At 48.2% G+C, this 16,512-nt stretch overlaps 1 long non-coding RNA gene across 3 annotated transcripts in view; it reads left to right on the top strand.

Annotated features, from left to right (window-relative positions):
* The first annotated feature begins 294 nt into the window (after positions 1-294).
* The window catches only part of LOC146375517 (uncharacterized), a 19,392-nt gene continuing 3,174 nt past the window's right edge, over positions 295-16,512 (top strand). For 2 of the 3 annotated variants that reach the window (XR_014801893.1, XR_014801894.1), the window contains exons 1-5: positions 2,840-3,161; positions 6,553-6,753; positions 9,096-9,296; positions 11,637-11,837; positions 15,235-15,435. This is a non-coding gene — a long non-coding RNA (uncharacterized LOC146375517). Of the gene's footprint in view, positions 617-2,839; positions 3,162-6,552; positions 6,754-9,095; positions 9,297-11,636; positions 11,838-15,234; positions 15,436-16,512 lie in introns of those variants that run through there. The other variant, XR_014801895.1, reaches the window with a different exon arrangement.

The following is a 16,512-nucleotide window of genomic DNA, read 5'->3' as shown; positions in this document are numbered from 1 at the left end:
GAGAGAGATACAAATCAAAAAGCACTGAAATTCAAATTTTGTACTGCACACCTCACAGTGTCTGTCTGACTGTGTGTCTGTCTGTGTGTCTATGTGTGTGTGTGTGTGCGTGACAGACAGTTAGACAGAGAGAGAGAGAGAGATACAAATCAAAAAGCACTGAAATTCCAATTTTGCACTGCACACCTCACAGTGTCTGTCTGACTGTGTGTCTGTCTGTGTGTCTGTGTGTGTGTGTGTGTGTGTGTGTGTGTGTGTGTGTGTGTGACAGACAGAGAGAGAGAGAGAGAGAGAGAGTGACACTTGCTGTGTATTTAAAAAACAAGCACTCAAACAAACGAAAGAGAATGACAGACGCAGAAGGCGATTGCACTGTTTGTGGCAACCGACGATGCCTTGCTCTCCCCTTGTACAGTGCGTCGTGAAGGCATGTGTGGACCAGGAGATGAGAGGAACAGGAGCCACAGAGCGTCAGCGGCAGACATCCAAGCTGCACAGGGCACACGCGGCGCCACGCAGAATAAATGACGTTCCTGAGGCGCAGCCCAAGGCCAGCCACCCGTAGCCTCCTCGCCTCCTCCTCCCGGGACCTTTGAGGAGCACCCCCCAGCCACAGGTACTCATTCCAATGTTACACAATGGCCCAGCATCACAGGCCATCTCCTCACATTGAAATCTCTCCTGATTTCTGTTGCTTTTCCCTCATCTCTGAGCCGCTGTGTGTGTGTGTGTGTGTGTGTGTGTGTGTGTGTGTGTGTGTGTGTGGGTGTGTGTGTGTGTCTCTTTTACACAAAAAGCACATGTGAGTGCAATTGAAACGGCATTAATATGCAATGCACAGGACTTGCCAACTGGGCGCCCTCCTGTGGACCACAGATGCAATTGATTGTCCAAAGCTGTTAATTTCTGCGGCACTAACACCTTCTGACACTTTGTACCGCATTGAGCCAGCAGAGGGAGCCCCTCTTGTCAAATCACAGTTGCACAGCAGCTGCCCTGCTTCTGTCTGTGTGCTTTGGTGTGTGTGTGTGTGTGTGAGTGTGTGTGTGTGTGTGTGTGTGTGTGTGTGTGTGACAGACAGACAGACAGAGAGAGAGAGAGAGAGAGAGAGAGAGATACAAATCAAAAAGCACTGAAATTCCAATTTTGCACTGCACACCTCACAGTGTCTGTCTGACTGTGTGTCTGTCTGTGTGTGTGTGTGTGTGTGTGTGTGTGTGACAGACAGTTAGACAGAGAGAGAGAGAGAGATACAAATCAAAAAGCACTGAAATTCCAATTTTGCACTGCACACCTCACAGTGTCTGTCTGACTGTGTGTCTGTCTGTGTGTCTATGTGTGTGTGTGTGTGCGTGACAGACAGTTAGACAGAGAGACAGAGAGAGAGAGATACAAATCAAAAAGCACTGAAATTCCAATTTTGCACTGCACACCTCACAGTGTCTTTCTGACTGTGTGTCTGTCTGTGTGTCTGTGTGTGTGTGTGTGTGCGTGACAGACAGAGAGACAGAGAGAGAGATACAAATCAAAAAGCACTGAAATTCCAATTTTGCACTGCACACCTCACAGTGTCTGTCTGACTGTGTGTCTATGTGTGTGTGTGTATGTGTGTGACAGACAGAGAGAGAGAGTGAGTGACACTTGCTGTGTATTTAAAAAACAAGCACTCAAACAAACGAAAGAGAATGACAGACGCAGAAGGCGATTGCACTGTTTGCGGCAACCGACGATGCCTTGCTCTCCCCTTGTACAGTGCGTCGTGAAGGCATGTGTGGACCAGGAGATGACGCAGTGCTCCAAAGGCCTGGTTCTGCTGTCCCTTCTGCGGTCTCCTGCTGCAGACGCTTCTGTGCAGGGAAACTGCTACATGTTATGTCACCGATCCCTGCCACGTCGCGTGTCTAACGACCCCGCAGGGCCTGCTGAGTACAGTGGTGGTGGAATCAGCCCGACCGGACACTCCTATATGCCACTTTGACCTTTTTATTCCGTCAAATTTTGACCGATTTCCACCAAGTCCAGAACCGTTGGTGCTATCGACATGGGGTCTTCACCAGGGTGTCCGGAGGACCCAAAAACCCCCCTGTAGACACTACTTTCATCCCTCTACGACACTTACTTTTCGAGTTATTCCATTTTATTCCATCATATTTTGACCGATTTCCACCAAGTCCAGAACCGTTGGTGCTATCGACATGGGGTCTTCACCAGGGTGTCCGGAGGACCCAAAAACCCCCCCGTAGACACTACTTTCATCCCTCTACGACACTTACTTTTCGAGTTATTCCATTTTATTCCGTCAGCTACTGGCTATTACCCCCTAACCTATCATTTAAACCTCATCATACCTGCAGTGGGCCACTGGAGGGAGACAAATCACCAAGCACTGAAATTCAAATTTTGCACTGCACACCTCACAGTGTCTGTGTGTGTGTGTGTGTGTGTGTGTGTGTGTGTGTGTGTGTGTGACAGACAGACAGACAGAGAGAGAGAGAGAGAGAGAGAGAGAGAGAGAGAGAGATACAAATCAAAAAGCACTGAAATTCCAATTTTGCACTGCACACCTCACAGTGTCTGTCTGACTGTGTGTCTGTCTGTGTGTCTGTGTGTGAGTGTGTGTGTCTGTGTGTGAGTGTGTGTGTCTGTGTGTGTGACAGACAGACAGACAGACAGAGAGAGAGAGAGAGAGCGAGAGAGAGAGATACAAATCAAAAAGCACTGAAATTCCAATTTTGCACTGCACACCTCACAGTGTCTGTCTGACTGTGTGTCTGTCTGTGTGTCTGTGTTTGTGTGTGTGTGTGTGTGTGTGACAGACAGAGAGAGAGAGAGAGAGAGAGAGTGACACTTGCTGTGTATTTAAAAAACAAGCACTCAAACAAACGAAAGAGAATGACAGACGCAGAAGGCGATTGCACTGTTTGTGGCAACCGACGATGCCTTGCTCTCCCCTTGTACAGTGCGTCGTGAAGGCATGTGTGGACCAGGAGATGAGAGGAACAGGAGCCACAGAGCGTCAGCGGCAGACATCCAAGCTGCACAGGGCACACGCGGCGCCACGCAGAATAAATGACGTTCCTGAGGCGCAGCCCAAGGCCAGCCACCCGTAGCCTCCTCGCCTCCTCCTCCCGGGACCTTTGAGGAGCACCCCCCAGCCACAGGTACTCATTCCAATGTTACACAATGGCCCAGCATCACAGGCCATCTCCTCACATTGAAATCTCTCCTGATTTCTGTTGCTTTTCCCTCATCTCTGAGCCGCTGTGTGTGTGTGTGTGTGTGTGTGTGTGTGTGTGTGTGTGTGTGTGTGTGTGTGTGTGTGGGTGTGTGTGTGTGTCTCTTTTACACAAAAAGCACATGTGAGTGCAATTGAAACGGCATTAATATGCAATGCACAGGACTTGCCAACTGGGCGCCCTCCTGTGGACCACAGATGCAATTGATTGTCCAAAGCTGTTAATTTCTGCGGCACTAACACCTTCTGACACTTTGTACCGCATTGAGCCAGCAGAGGGAGCCCCTCTTGTCAAATCACAGTTGCACAGCAGCTGCCCTGCTTCTGTCTGTATGCTTTGGTGTGTGTGTGTGTGTGTGTGTGTGTGTGTGAGTGTGTGTGTGTGTGTGTGTGTGTGTGTGTGTGTGTGTGTGTGTGTGTGTGTGTGTGTGTGTGACAGACAGACAGACAGAGAGAGAGAGAGAGAGAGAGAGAGAGAGATACAAATCAAAAAGCACTGAAATTCCAATTTTGCACTGCACACCTCACAGTGTCTGTCTGACTGTGTGTCTGTCTGTGTGTGTGTGTGTGTGTGTGTGTGTGTGTGTGTGTGTGTCACAGACAGTTAGACAGAGAGAGAGAGAGAGATACAAATCAAAAAGTACTGAAATTCCAATTTTGCACTGCACACCTCACAGTGTCTGTCTGACTGTGTGTCTGTCTGTGTGTCTATGTGTGTGTGTGTGTGCGTGACAGACAGTTAGACAGAGAGACAGAGAGAGAGAGATACAAATCAAAAAGCACTGAAATTCCAATTTTGCACTGCACACCTCACAGTGTCTTTCTGACTGTGTGTCTGTCTGTGTGTCTGTGTGTGTGTGTGTGTGCGTGACAGACAGAGAGACAGAGAGAGAGATACAAATCAAAAAGCACTGAAATTCCAATTTTGCACTGCACACCTCACAGTGTCTGTCTGACTGTGTGTCGGTCTGTGTGTCTATGTGTGTGTGTGTATGTGTGTGACAGACAGAGAGAGAGAGTGAGTGACACTTGCTGTGTATTTAAAAAACAAGCACTCAAACAAACGAAAGAGAATGACAGACGCAGAAGGCGATTGCACTGTTTGCGGCAACCGACGATGCCTTGCTCTCCCCTTGTACAGTGCGTCGTGAAGGCATGTGTGGACCAGGAGATGACGCAGTGCTCCAAAGGCCTGGTTCTGCTGTCCCTTCTGCGGTCTCCTGCTGCAGACGCTTCTGTGCAGGGAAACTGCTACATGTTATGTCACCGATCCCTGCCACGTCGCGTGTCTAACGACCCCGCAGGGCCTGCTGAGTACAGTGGTGGTGGAATCAGCCCGACCGGACACTCCTATATGCCACTTTGACCTTTTTATTCCGTCAAATTTTGACCGATTTCCACCAAGTCCAGAACCGTTGGTGCTATCGACATGGGGTCTTCACCAGGGTGTCCGGAGGACCCAAAAACCCCCCCGTAGACACTACTTTCATCCCTCTACGACACTTACTTTTCGAGTTATTCCATTTTATTCCGTCAACTACTGGCTATTACCCCCTAACCTATCATTTAAACCTCATCATACCTGCAGTGGGCCACTGGAGGGAGACAAATCACCAAGCACTGAAATTCAAATTTTGCACTGCACACCTCACAGTGTCTGTGTGTGTGTGTGTGTGTGTGTGTGTGTGTGTGTGTGTGTGTGTGTCTGTGTGTGTACGTGTGTGACAGACAGACAGACAGAGAGAGAGAGAGAGAGAGAGAGAGAGATACAAATCAAAAAGCACTGAAATTCAAATTTTGTACTGCACACCTCACAGTGTCTGTCTGACAGTGTTGGGGAGTAACGGAATACATGTACCGCCGTTACGTATTTAAAATACAAAATATGAGTAACTGTATTCCGTTACAGTTACCGTTTAAAAAGGTGGTATTTAGAATACAGTTACTTTGTTGAAATAAATGGATTACACTGCGGTACTTTCCTGTTTCATTTTGTCGCGGGTCGGGACTGTTTGGGTTTTGTTTGACAGCTACGTTCTGTTGTTCCATTCGGCAGCGTTACGGTTGCCATGGTTACAGGGCGACGCTCTCTCTCTCTCTCTCTGCGACTGTGTGTTTCCTGGGTGAGAGAGCGCCTTTTCGTTGTTGTTGTTGTTGTGCTAAGCTAACAGGCAGAATGCTACAAGCATAGCTCTAAAGAATGTAGCATCATGGGCAGTGTAGTCCGTGTTGCAGGGAGAATGGACTGCCATACACGTTATGGGTCTGTGAGCGCGAGGAGGGAGAAAAACGGGAGTGGAAAGGTACGAGTTGTCATCGAGCAAAAACGGGAGCTGGAAGCATGTAAATATAATAATAACCACTGTAGCCAAGAAGAGAGCCTGACGAGCCCAGCTGTAAGTAAGCTATTAAGACTCGACTGTACACTGTGTTCGTGTTTTCCTCCGAAAACAATAAGTTCCGTTGCAGCAGTCTTTCAACGCCTCTCTCTGTCTCTCGCAAGAAAAGTTGACCCACACAACAAAGTAAAGCTATTTTTCGGCTACGAGCCGACAGGGACCCCGCCGTATTAGTCAGAGGTCCCTTTACTACAGTTCGGAGTCGCGGACCTTCAGTAATAGTAATAAATCACACAGCCATAGTACATTCAGGTTGTTGTAAAAAGCATGATAATATATTAAGTATTCCAAAGTATTCACAATACGTTACTGTCATTGAGTAACGTAACGGAATACGTTACAGAATACATTTTGGGGCATGTATTCTATATTCTGTAATGAAATACATTTTAAAAGTAACCTTCCCAACACTGCTGTCTGACTGTGTGTCTGTCTGTCTGTCTGTGTGTGAGTGTGTGTGTGTGTGTGTGTGTGTGACAGACAGACAGACAGACAGAGAGAGAGAGAGAGAGAGATACAAATCAAAAAGCACTGAAATTCAAATTTTGTACTGCACACCTCACAGTGTCTGTCTGACTGTGTGTCTGTCTGTGTGTCTATGTGTGTGTGTGTGTGCGTGACAGACAGTTAGACAGAGAGAGAGAGAGAGATACAAATCAAAAAGCACTGAAATTCCAATTTTGCACTGCACACCTCACAGTGTCTGTCTGACTGTGTGTCTGTCTGTGTGTCTGTGTGTGTGTGTGTGTGTGTGTGTGTGTGTGTGTGTGACAGACAGAGAGAGAGAGAGAGAGAGAGAGTGACACTTGCTGTGTATTTAAAAAACAAGCACTCAAACAAACGAAAGAGAATGACAGACGCAGAAGGCGATTGCACTGTTTGTGGCAACCGACGATGCCTTGCTCTCCCCTTGTACAGTGCGTCGTGAAGGCATGTGTGGACCAGGAGATGAGAGGAACAGGAGCCACAGAGCGTCAGCGGCAGACATCCAAGCTGCACAGGGCACACGCGGCGCCACGCAGAATAAATGACGTTCCTGAGGCGCAGCCCAAGGCCAGCCACCCGTAGCCTCCTCGCCTCCTCCTCCCGGGACCTTTGAGGAGCACCCCCCAGCCACAGGTACTCATTCCAATGTTACACAATGGCCCAGCATCACAGGCCATCTCCTCACATTGAAATCTCTCCTGATTTCTGTTGCTTTTCCCTCATCTCTGAGCCGCTGTGTGTGTGTGTGTGTGTGTGTGTGTGTGTGTGTGTGTGTGTGTGGGTGTGTGTGTGTGTCTCTTTTACACAAAAAGCACATGTGAGTGCAATTGAAACGGCATTAATATGCAATGCACAGGACTTGCCAACTGGGCGCCCTCCTGTGGACCACAGATGCAATTGATTGTCCAAAGCTGTTAATTTCTGCGGCACTAACACCTTCTGACACTTTGTACCGCATTGAGCCAGCAGAGGGAGCCCCTCTTGTCAAATCACAGTTGCACAGCAGCTGCCCTGCTTCTGTCTGTGTGCTTTGGTGTGTGTGTGTGTGTGTGAGTGTGTGTGTGTGTGTGTGTGTGTGTGTGTGTGTGACAGACAGACAGACAGAGAGAGAGAGAGAGAGAGAGAGAGAGATACAAATCAAAAAGCACTGAAATTCCAATTTTGCACTGCACACCTCACAGTGTCTGTCTGACTGTGTGTCTGTCTGTGTGTGTGTGTGTGTGTGTGTGTGTGTGACAGACAGTTAGACAGAGAGAGAGAGAGAGATACAAATCAAAAAGCACTGAAATTCCAATTTTGCACTGCACACCTCACAGTGTCTGTCTGACTGTGTGTCTGTCTGTGTGTCTATGTGTGTGTGTGTGTGCGTGACAGACAGTTAGACAGAGAGACAGAGAGAGAGAGATACAAATCAAAAAGCACTGAAATTCCAATTTTGCACTGCACACCTCACAGTGTCTTTCTGACTGTGTGTCTGTCTGTGTGTCTGTGTGTGTGTGTGTGTGCGTGACAGACAGAGAGACAGAGAGAGAGATACAAATCAAAAAGCACTGAAATTCCAATTTTGCACTGCACACCTCACAGTGTCTGTCTGACTGTGTGTCTATGTGTGTGTGTGTATGTGTGTGACAGACAGAGAGAGAGAGTGAGTGACACTTGCTGTGTATTTAAAAAACAAGCACTCAAACAAACGAAAGAGAATGACAGACGCAGAAGGCGATTGCACTGTTTGCGGCAACCGACGATGCCTTGCTCTCCCCTTGTACAGTGCGTCGTGAAGGCATGTGTGGACCAGGAGATGACGCAGTGCTCCAAAGGCCTGGTTCTGCTGTCCCTTCTGCGGTCTCCTGCTGCAGACGCTTCTGTGCAGGGAAACTGCTACATGTTATGTCACCGATCCCTGCCACGTCGCGTGTCTAACGACCCCGCAGGGCCTGCTGAGTACAGTGGTGGTGGAATCAGCCCGACCGGACACTCCTATATGCCACTTTGACCTTTTTATTCCGTCAAATTTTGACCGATTTCCACCAAGTCCAGAACCGTTGGTGCTATCGACATGGGGTCTTCACCAGGGTGTCCGGAGGACCCAAAAACCCCCCTGTAGACACTACTTTCATCCCTCTACGACACTTACTTTTCGAGTTATTCCATTTTATTCCATCATATTTTGACCGATTTCCACCAAGTCCAGAACCGTTGGTGCTATCGACATGGGGTCTTCACCAGGGTGTCCGGAGGACCCAAAAACCCCCCCGTAGACACTACTTTCATCCCTCTACGACACTTACTTTTCGAGTTATTCCATTTTATTCCGTCAGCTACTGGCTATTACCCCCTAACCTATCATTTAAACCTCATCATACCTGCAGTGGGCCACTGGAGGGAGACAAATCACCAAGCACTGAAATTCAAATTTTGCACTGCACACCTCACAGTGTCTGTGTGTGTGTGTGTGTGTGTGTGTGTGTGTGTGTGTGTGTGTGACAGACAGACAGACAGAGAGAGAGAGAGAGAGAGAGAGAGAGAGAGAGAGAGATACAAATCAAAAAGCACTGAAATTCCAATTTTGCACTGCACACCTCACAGTGTCTGTCTGACTGTGTGTCTGTCTGTGTGTCTGTGTGTGAGTGTGTGTGTCTGTGTGTGAGTGTGTGTGTCTGTGTGTGTGACAGACAGACAGACAGACAGAGAGAGAGAGAGAGAGCGAGAGAGAGAGATACAAATCAAAAAGCACTGAAATTCCAATTTTGCACTGCACACCTCACAGTGTCTGTCTGACTGTGTGTCTGTCTGTGTGTCTGTGTTTGTGTGTGTGTGTGTGTGTGTGACAGACAGAGAGAGAGAGAGAGAGAGAGAGTGACACTTGCTGTGTATTTAAAAAACAAGCACTCAAACAAACGAAAGAGAATGACAGACGCAGAAGGCGATTGCACTGTTTGTGGCAACCGACGATGCCTTGCTCTCCCCTTGTACAGTGCGTCGTGAAGGCATGTGTGGACCAGGAGATGAGAGGAACAGGAGCCACAGAGCGTCAGCGGCAGACATCCAAGCTGCACAGGGCACACGCGGCGCCACGCAGAATAAATGACGTTCCTGAGGCGCAGCCCAAGGCCAGCCACCCGTAGCCTCCTCGCCTCCTCCTCCCGGGACCTTTGAGGAGCACCCCCCAGCCACAGGTACTCATTCCAATGTTACACAATGGCCCAGCATCACAGGCCATCTCCTCACATTGAAATCTCTCCTGATTTCTGTTGCTTTTCCCTCATCTCTGAGCCGCTGTGTGTGTGTGTGTGTGTGTGTGTGTGTGTGTGTGTGTGTGTGGGTGTGTGTGTGTGTCTCTTTTACACAAAAAGCACATGTGAGTGCAATTGAAACGGCATTAATATGCAATGCACAGGACTTGCCAACTGGGCGCCCTCCTGTGGACCACAGATGCAATTGATTGTCCAAAGCTGTTAATTTCTGCGGCACTAACACCTTCTGACACTTTGTACCGCATTGAGCCAGCAGAGGGAGCCCCTCTTGTCAAATCACAGTTGCACAGCAGCTGCCCTGCTTCTGTCTGTGTGCTTTGGTGTGTGTGTGTGTGTGTGAGTGTGTGTGTGTGTGTGTGTGTGTGTGTGTGTGTGACAGACAGACAGACAGAGAGAGAGAGAGAGAGAGAGAGAGAGATACAAATCAAAAAGCACTGAAATTCCAATTTTGCACTGCACACCTCACAGTGTCTGTCTGACTGTGTGTCTGTCTGTGTGTGTGTGTGTGTGTGTGTGTGTGTGACAGACAGTTAGACAGAGAGAGAGAGAGAGATACAAATCAAAAAGCACTGAAATTCCAATTTTGCACTGCACACCTCACAGTGTCTGTCTGACTGTGTGTCTGTCTGTGTGTCTATGTGTGTGTGTGTGTGCGTGACAGACAGTTAGACAGAGAGACAGAGAGAGAGAGATACAAATCAAAAAGCACTGAAATTCCAATTTTGCACTGCACACCTCACAGTGTCTTTCTGACTGTGTGTCTGTCTGTGTGTCTGTGTGTGTGTGTGTGTGCGTGACAGACAGAGAGACAGAGAGAGAGATACAAATCAAAAAGCACTGAAATTCCAATTTTGCACTGCACACCTCACAGTGTCTGTCTGACTGTGTGTCTATGTGTGTGTGTGTATGTGTGTGACAGACAGAGAGAGAGAGTGAGTGACACTTGCTGTGTATTTAAAAAACAAGCACTCAAACAAACGAAAGAGAATGACAGACGCAGAAGGCGATTGCACTGTTTGCGGCAACCGACGATGCCTTGCTCTCCCCTTGTACAGTGCGTCGTGAAGGCATGTGTGGACCAGGAGATGACGCAGTGCTCCAAAGGCCTGGTTCTGCTGTCCCTTCTGCGGTCTCCTGCTGCAGACGCTTCTGTGCAGGGAAACTGCTACATGTTATGTCACCGATCCCTGCCACGTCGCGTGTCTAACGACCCCGCAGGGCCTGCTGAGTACAGTGGTGGTGGAATCAGCCCGACCGGACACTCCTATATGCCACTTTGACCTTTTTATTCCGTCAAATTTTGACCGATTTCCACCAAGTCCAGAACCGTTGGTGCTATCGACATGGGGTCTTCACCAGGGTGTCCGGAGGACCCAAAAACCCCCCTGTAGACACTACTTTCATCCCTCTACGACACTTACTTTTCGAGTTATTCCATTTTATTCCATCATATTTTGACCGATTTCCACCAAGTCCAGAACCGTTGGTGCTATCGACATGGGGTCTTCACCAGGGTGTCCGGAGGACCCAAAAACCCCCCCGTAGACACTACTTTCATCCCTCTACGACACTTACTTTTCGAGTTATTCCATTTTATTCCGTCAGCTACTGGCTATTACCCCCTAACCTATCATTTAAACCTCATCATACCTGCAGTGGGCCACTGGAGGGAGACAAATCACCAAGCACTGAAATTCAAATTTTGCACTGCACACCTCACAGTGTCTGTGTGTGTGTGTGTGTGTGTGTGTGTGTGTGTGTGTGTGTGTGACAGACAGACAGACAGAGAGAGAGAGAGAGAGAGAGAGAGAGAGAGAGAGAGATACAAATCAAAAAGCACTGAAATTCCAATTTTGCACTGCACACCTCACAGTGTCTGTCTGACTGTGTGTCTGTCTGTGTGTCTGTGTGTGAGTGTGTGTGTCTGTGTGTGAGTGTGTGTGTCTGTGTGTGTGACAGACAGACAGACAGACAGAGAGAGAGAGAGAGAGCGAGAGAGAGAGATACAAATCAAAAAGCACTGAAATTCCAATTTTGCACTGCACACCTCACAGTGTCTGTCTGACTGTGTGTCTGTCTGTGTGTCTGTGTTTGTGTGTGTGTGTGTGTGTGTGACAGACAGAGAGAGAGAGAGAGAGAGAGAGTGACACTTGCTGTGTATTTAAAAAACAAGCACTCAAACAAACGAAAGAGAATGACAGACGCAGAAGGCGATTGCACTGTTTGTGGCAACCGACGATGCCTTGCTCTCCCCTTGTACAGTGCGTCGTGAAGGCATGTGTGGACCAGGAGATGAGAGGAACAGGAGCCACAGAGCGTCAGCGGCAGACATCCAAGCTGCACAGGGCACACGCGGCGCCACGCAGAATAAATGACGTTCCTGAGGCGCAGCCCAAGGCCAGCCACCCGTAGCCTCCTCGCCTCCTCCTCCCGGGACCTTTGAGGAGCACCCCCCAGCCACAGGTACTCATTCCAATGTTACACAATGGCCCAGCATCACAGGCCATCTCCTCACATTGAAATCTCTCCTGATTTCTGTTGCTTTTCCCTCATCTCTGAGCCGCTGTGTGTGTGTGTGTGTGTGTGTGTGTGTGTGTGTGTGTGTGTGTGTGTGTGTGTGTGTGTGTGGGTGTGTGTGTGTGTCTCTTTTACACAAAAAGCACATGTGAGTGCAATTGAAACGGCATTAATATGCAATGCACAGGACTTGCCAACTGGGCGCCCTCCTGTGGACCACAGATGCAATTGATTGTCCAAAGCTGTTAATTTCTGCGGCACTAACACCTTCTGACACTTTGTACCGCATTGAGCCAGCAGAGGGAGCCCCTCTTGTCAAATCACAGTTGCACAGCAGCTGCCCTGCTTCTGTCTGTATGCTTTGGTGTGTGTGTGTGTGTGTGTGTGTGTGTGTGAGTGTGTGTGTGTGTGTGTGTGTGTGTGTGTGTGTGTGTGTGTGTGTGTGTGTGTGTGTGTGTGTGACAGACAGACAGACAGAGAGAGAGAGAGAGAGAGAGAGAGAGAGATACAAATCAAAAAGCACTGAAATTCCAATTTTGCACTGCACACCTCACAGTGTCTGTCTGACTGTGTGTCTGTCTGTGTGTGTGTGTGTGTGTGTGTGTGTGTGTGTGTGTGTGTCACAGACAGTTAGACAGAGAGAGAGAGAGAGATACAAATCAAAAAGTACTGAAATTCCAATTTTGCACTGCACACCTCACAGTGTCTGTCTGACTGTGTGTCTGTCTGTGTGTCTATGTGTGTGTGTGTGTGCGTGACAGACAGTTAGACAGAGAGACAGAGAGAGAGAGATACAAATCAAAAAGCACTGAAATTCCAATTTTGCACTGCACACCTCACAGTGTCTTTCTGACTGTGTGTCTGTCTGTGTGTCTGTGTGTGTGTGTGTGTGCGTGACAGACAGAGAGACAGAGAGAGAGATACAAATCAAAAAGCACTGAAATTCCAATTTTGCACTGCACACCTCACAGTGTCTGTCTGACTGTGTGTCGGTCTGTGTGTCTATGTGTGTGTGTGTATGTGTGTGACAGACAGAGAGAGAGAGTGAGTGACACTTGCTGTGTATTTAAAAAACAAGCACTCAAACAAACGAAAGAGAATGACAGACGCAGAAGGCGATTGCACTGTTTGCGGCAACCGACGATGCCTTGCTCTCCCCTTGTACAGTGCGTCGTGAAGGCATGTGTGGACCAGGAGATGACGCAGTGCTCCAAAGGCCTGGTTCTGCTGTCCCTTCTGCGGTCTCCTGCTGCAGACGCTTCTGTGCAGGGAAACTGCTACATGTTATGTCACCGATCCCTGCCACGTCGCGTGTCTAACGACCCCGCAGGGCCTGCTGAGTACAGTGGTGGTGGAATCAGCCCGACCGGACACTCCTATATGCCACTTTGACCTTTTTATTCCGTCAAATTTTGACCGATTTCCACCAAGTCCAGAACCGTTGGTGCTATCGACATGGGGTCTTCACCAGGGTGTCCGGAGGACCCAAAAACCCCCCCGTAGACACTACTTTCATCCCTCTACGACACTTACTTTTCGAGTTATTCCATTTTATTCCGTCAACTACTGGCTATTACCCCCTAACCTATCATTTAAACCTCATCATACCTGCAGTGGGCCACTGGAGGGAGACAAATCACCAAGCACTGAAATTCAAATTTTGCACTGCACACCTCACAGTGTCTGTGTGTGTGTGTGTGTGTGTGTGTGTGTGTGTGTGTGTGTGTGTGTCTGTGTGTGTACGTGTGTGACAGACAGACAGACAGAGAGAGAGAGAGAGAGAGAGAGAGAGATACAAATCAAAAAGCACTGAAATTCAAATTTTGTACTGCACACCTCACAGTGTCTGTCTGACAGTGTTGGGGAGTAACGGAATACATGTACCGCCGTTACGTATTTAAAATACAAAATATGAGTAACTGTATTCCGTTACAGTTACCGTTTAAAAAGGTGGTATTTAGAATACAGTTACTTTGTTGAAATAAATGGATTACACTGCGGTACTTTCCTGTTTCATTTTGTCGCGGGTCGGGACTGTTTGGGTTTTGTTTGACAGCTACGTTCTGTTGTTCCATTCGGCAGCGTTACGGTTGCCATGGTTACAGGGCGACGCTCTCTCTCTCTCTCTCTGCGACTGTGTGTTTCCTGGGTGAGAGAGCGCCTTTTCGTTGTTGTTGTTGTTGTGCTAAGCTAACAGGCAGAATGCTACAAGCATAGCTCTAAAGAATGTAGCATCATGGGCAGTGTAGTCCGTGTTGCAGGGAGAATGGACTGCCATACACGTTATGGGTCTGTGAGCGCGAGGAGGGAGAAAAACGGGAGTGGAAAGGTACGAGTTGTCATCGAGCAAAAACGGGAGCTGGAAGCATGTAAATATAATAATAACCACTGTAGCCAAGAAGAGAGCCTGACGAGCCCAGCTGTAAGTAAGCTATTAAGACTCGACTGTACACTGTGTTCGTGTTTTCCTCCGAAAACAATAAGTTCCGTTGCAGCAGTCTTTCAACGCCTCTCTCTGTCTCTCGCAAGAAAAGTTGACCCACACAACAAAGTAAAGCTATTTTTCGGCTACGAGCCGACAGGGACCCCGCCGTATTAGTCAGAGGTCCCTTTACTACAGTTCGGAGTCGCGGACCTTCAGTAATAGTAATAAATCACACAGCCATAGTACATTCAGGTTGTTGTAAAAAGCATGATAATATATTAAGTATTCCAAAGTATTCACAATACGTTACTGTCATTGAGTAACGTAACGGAATACGTTACAGAATACATTTTGGGGCATGTATTCTATATTCTGTAATGAAATACATTTTAAAAGTAACCTTCCCAACACTGCTGTCTGACTGTGTGTCTGTCTGTCTGTCTGTGTGTGAGTGTGTGTGTGTGTGTGTGTGACAGACAGACAGACAGACAGAGAGAGAGAGAGAGAGAGATACAAATCAAAAAGCACTGAAATTCAAATTTTGTACTGCACACCTCACAGTGTCTGTCTGACTGTGTGTCTGTCTGTGTGTCTATGTGTGTGTGTGTGTGCGTGACAGACAGTTAGACAGAGAGAGAGAGAGAGATACAAATCAAAAAGCACTGAAATTCCAATTTTGCACTGCACACCTCACAGTGTCTGTCTGACTGTGTGTCTGTCTGTGTGTCTGTGTGTGTGTGTGTGTGTGTGTGTGTGTGTGTGTGTGTGTGACAGACAGAGAGAGAGAGAGAGAGAGAGAGTGACACTTGCTGTGTATTTAAAAAACAAGCACTCAAACAAACGAAAGAGAATGACAGACGCAGAAGGCGATTGCACTGTTTGTGGCAACCGACGATGCCTTGCTCTCCCCTTGTACAGTGCGTCGTGAAGGCATGTGTGGACCAGGAGATGAGAGGAACAGGAGCCACAGAGCGTCAGCGGCAGACATCCAAGCTGCACAGGGCACACGCGGCGCCACGCAGAATAAATGACGTTCCTGAGGCGCAGCCCAAGGCCAGCCACCCGTAGCCTCCTCGCCTCCTCCTCCCGGGACCTTTGAGGAGCACCCCCCAGCCACAGGTACTCATTCCAATGTTACACAATGGCCCAGCATCACAGGCCATCTCCTCACATTGAAATCTCTCCTGATTTCTGTTGCTTTTCCCTCATCTCTGAGCCGCTGTGTGTGTGTGTGTGTGTGTGTGTGTGTGTGTGTGTGTGTGTGTGTGTGGGTGTGTGTGTGTGTCTCTTTTACACAAAAAGCACATGTGAGTGCAATTGAAACGGCATTAATATGCAATGCACAGGACTTGCCAACTGGGCGCCCTCCTGTGGACCACAGATGCAATTGATTGTCCAAAGCTGTTAATTTCTGCGGCACTAACACCTTCTGACACTTTGTACCGCATTGAGCCAGCAGAGGGAGCCCCTCTTGTCAAATCACAGTTGCACAGCAGCTGCCCTGCTTCTGTCTGTGTGCTTTGGTGTGTGTGTGTGTGTGTGAGTGTGTGTGTGTGTGTGTGTGTGTGTGTGTGACAGACAGACAGACAGAGAGAGAGAGAGAGAGAGAGAGAGAGAGATACAAATCAAAAAGCACTGAAATTCCAATTTTGCACTGCACACCTCACAGTGTCTGTCTGACTGTGTGTCTGTCTGTGTGTGTGTGTGTGTGTGTGTGACAAACAGTTAGACAGAGAGAGAGAGAGAGATACAAATCAAAAAGCACTGAAATTCCAATTTTGCACTGCACACCTCACAGTGTCTGTCTGACTGTGTGTCTGTCTGTGTGTCTATGTGTGTGTGTGTGTGCGTGACAGACAGTTAGACAGAGAGACAGAGAGAGAGAGATACAAATCAAAAAGCACTGAAATTCCAATTTTGCACTGCACACCTCACAGTGTCTTTCTGACTGTGTGTCTGTCTGTGTGTCTGTGTGTGTGTGTGTGTGCGTGACAGACAGAGAGACAGAGAGAGAGATACAAATCAAAAAGCACTGAAATTCCAATTTTGCACTGCACACCTCACAGTGTCTGTCTGACTGTGTGTCTATGTGTGTGTGTGTATGTGTGTGACAGACAGAGAGAGAGAGTGAGTGACACTTGCTGTGTATTTAAAAAACAAGCACTCAAACAAACGAAAGAGAATGACAGACGCAGA

This window comes from Perissodus microlepis, chromosome 13, assembly GCF_051167445.1.
Source record: "Perissodus microlepis isolate ML-2025 ecotype Zambia chromosome 13, ASM5116744v1, whole genome shotgun sequence".
NCBI lineage: Eukaryota > Metazoa > Chordata > Actinopteri > Cichliformes > Cichlidae > Perissodus > Perissodus microlepis.
This window is presented reverse-complemented; position numbering and strand designations above follow the sequence as displayed.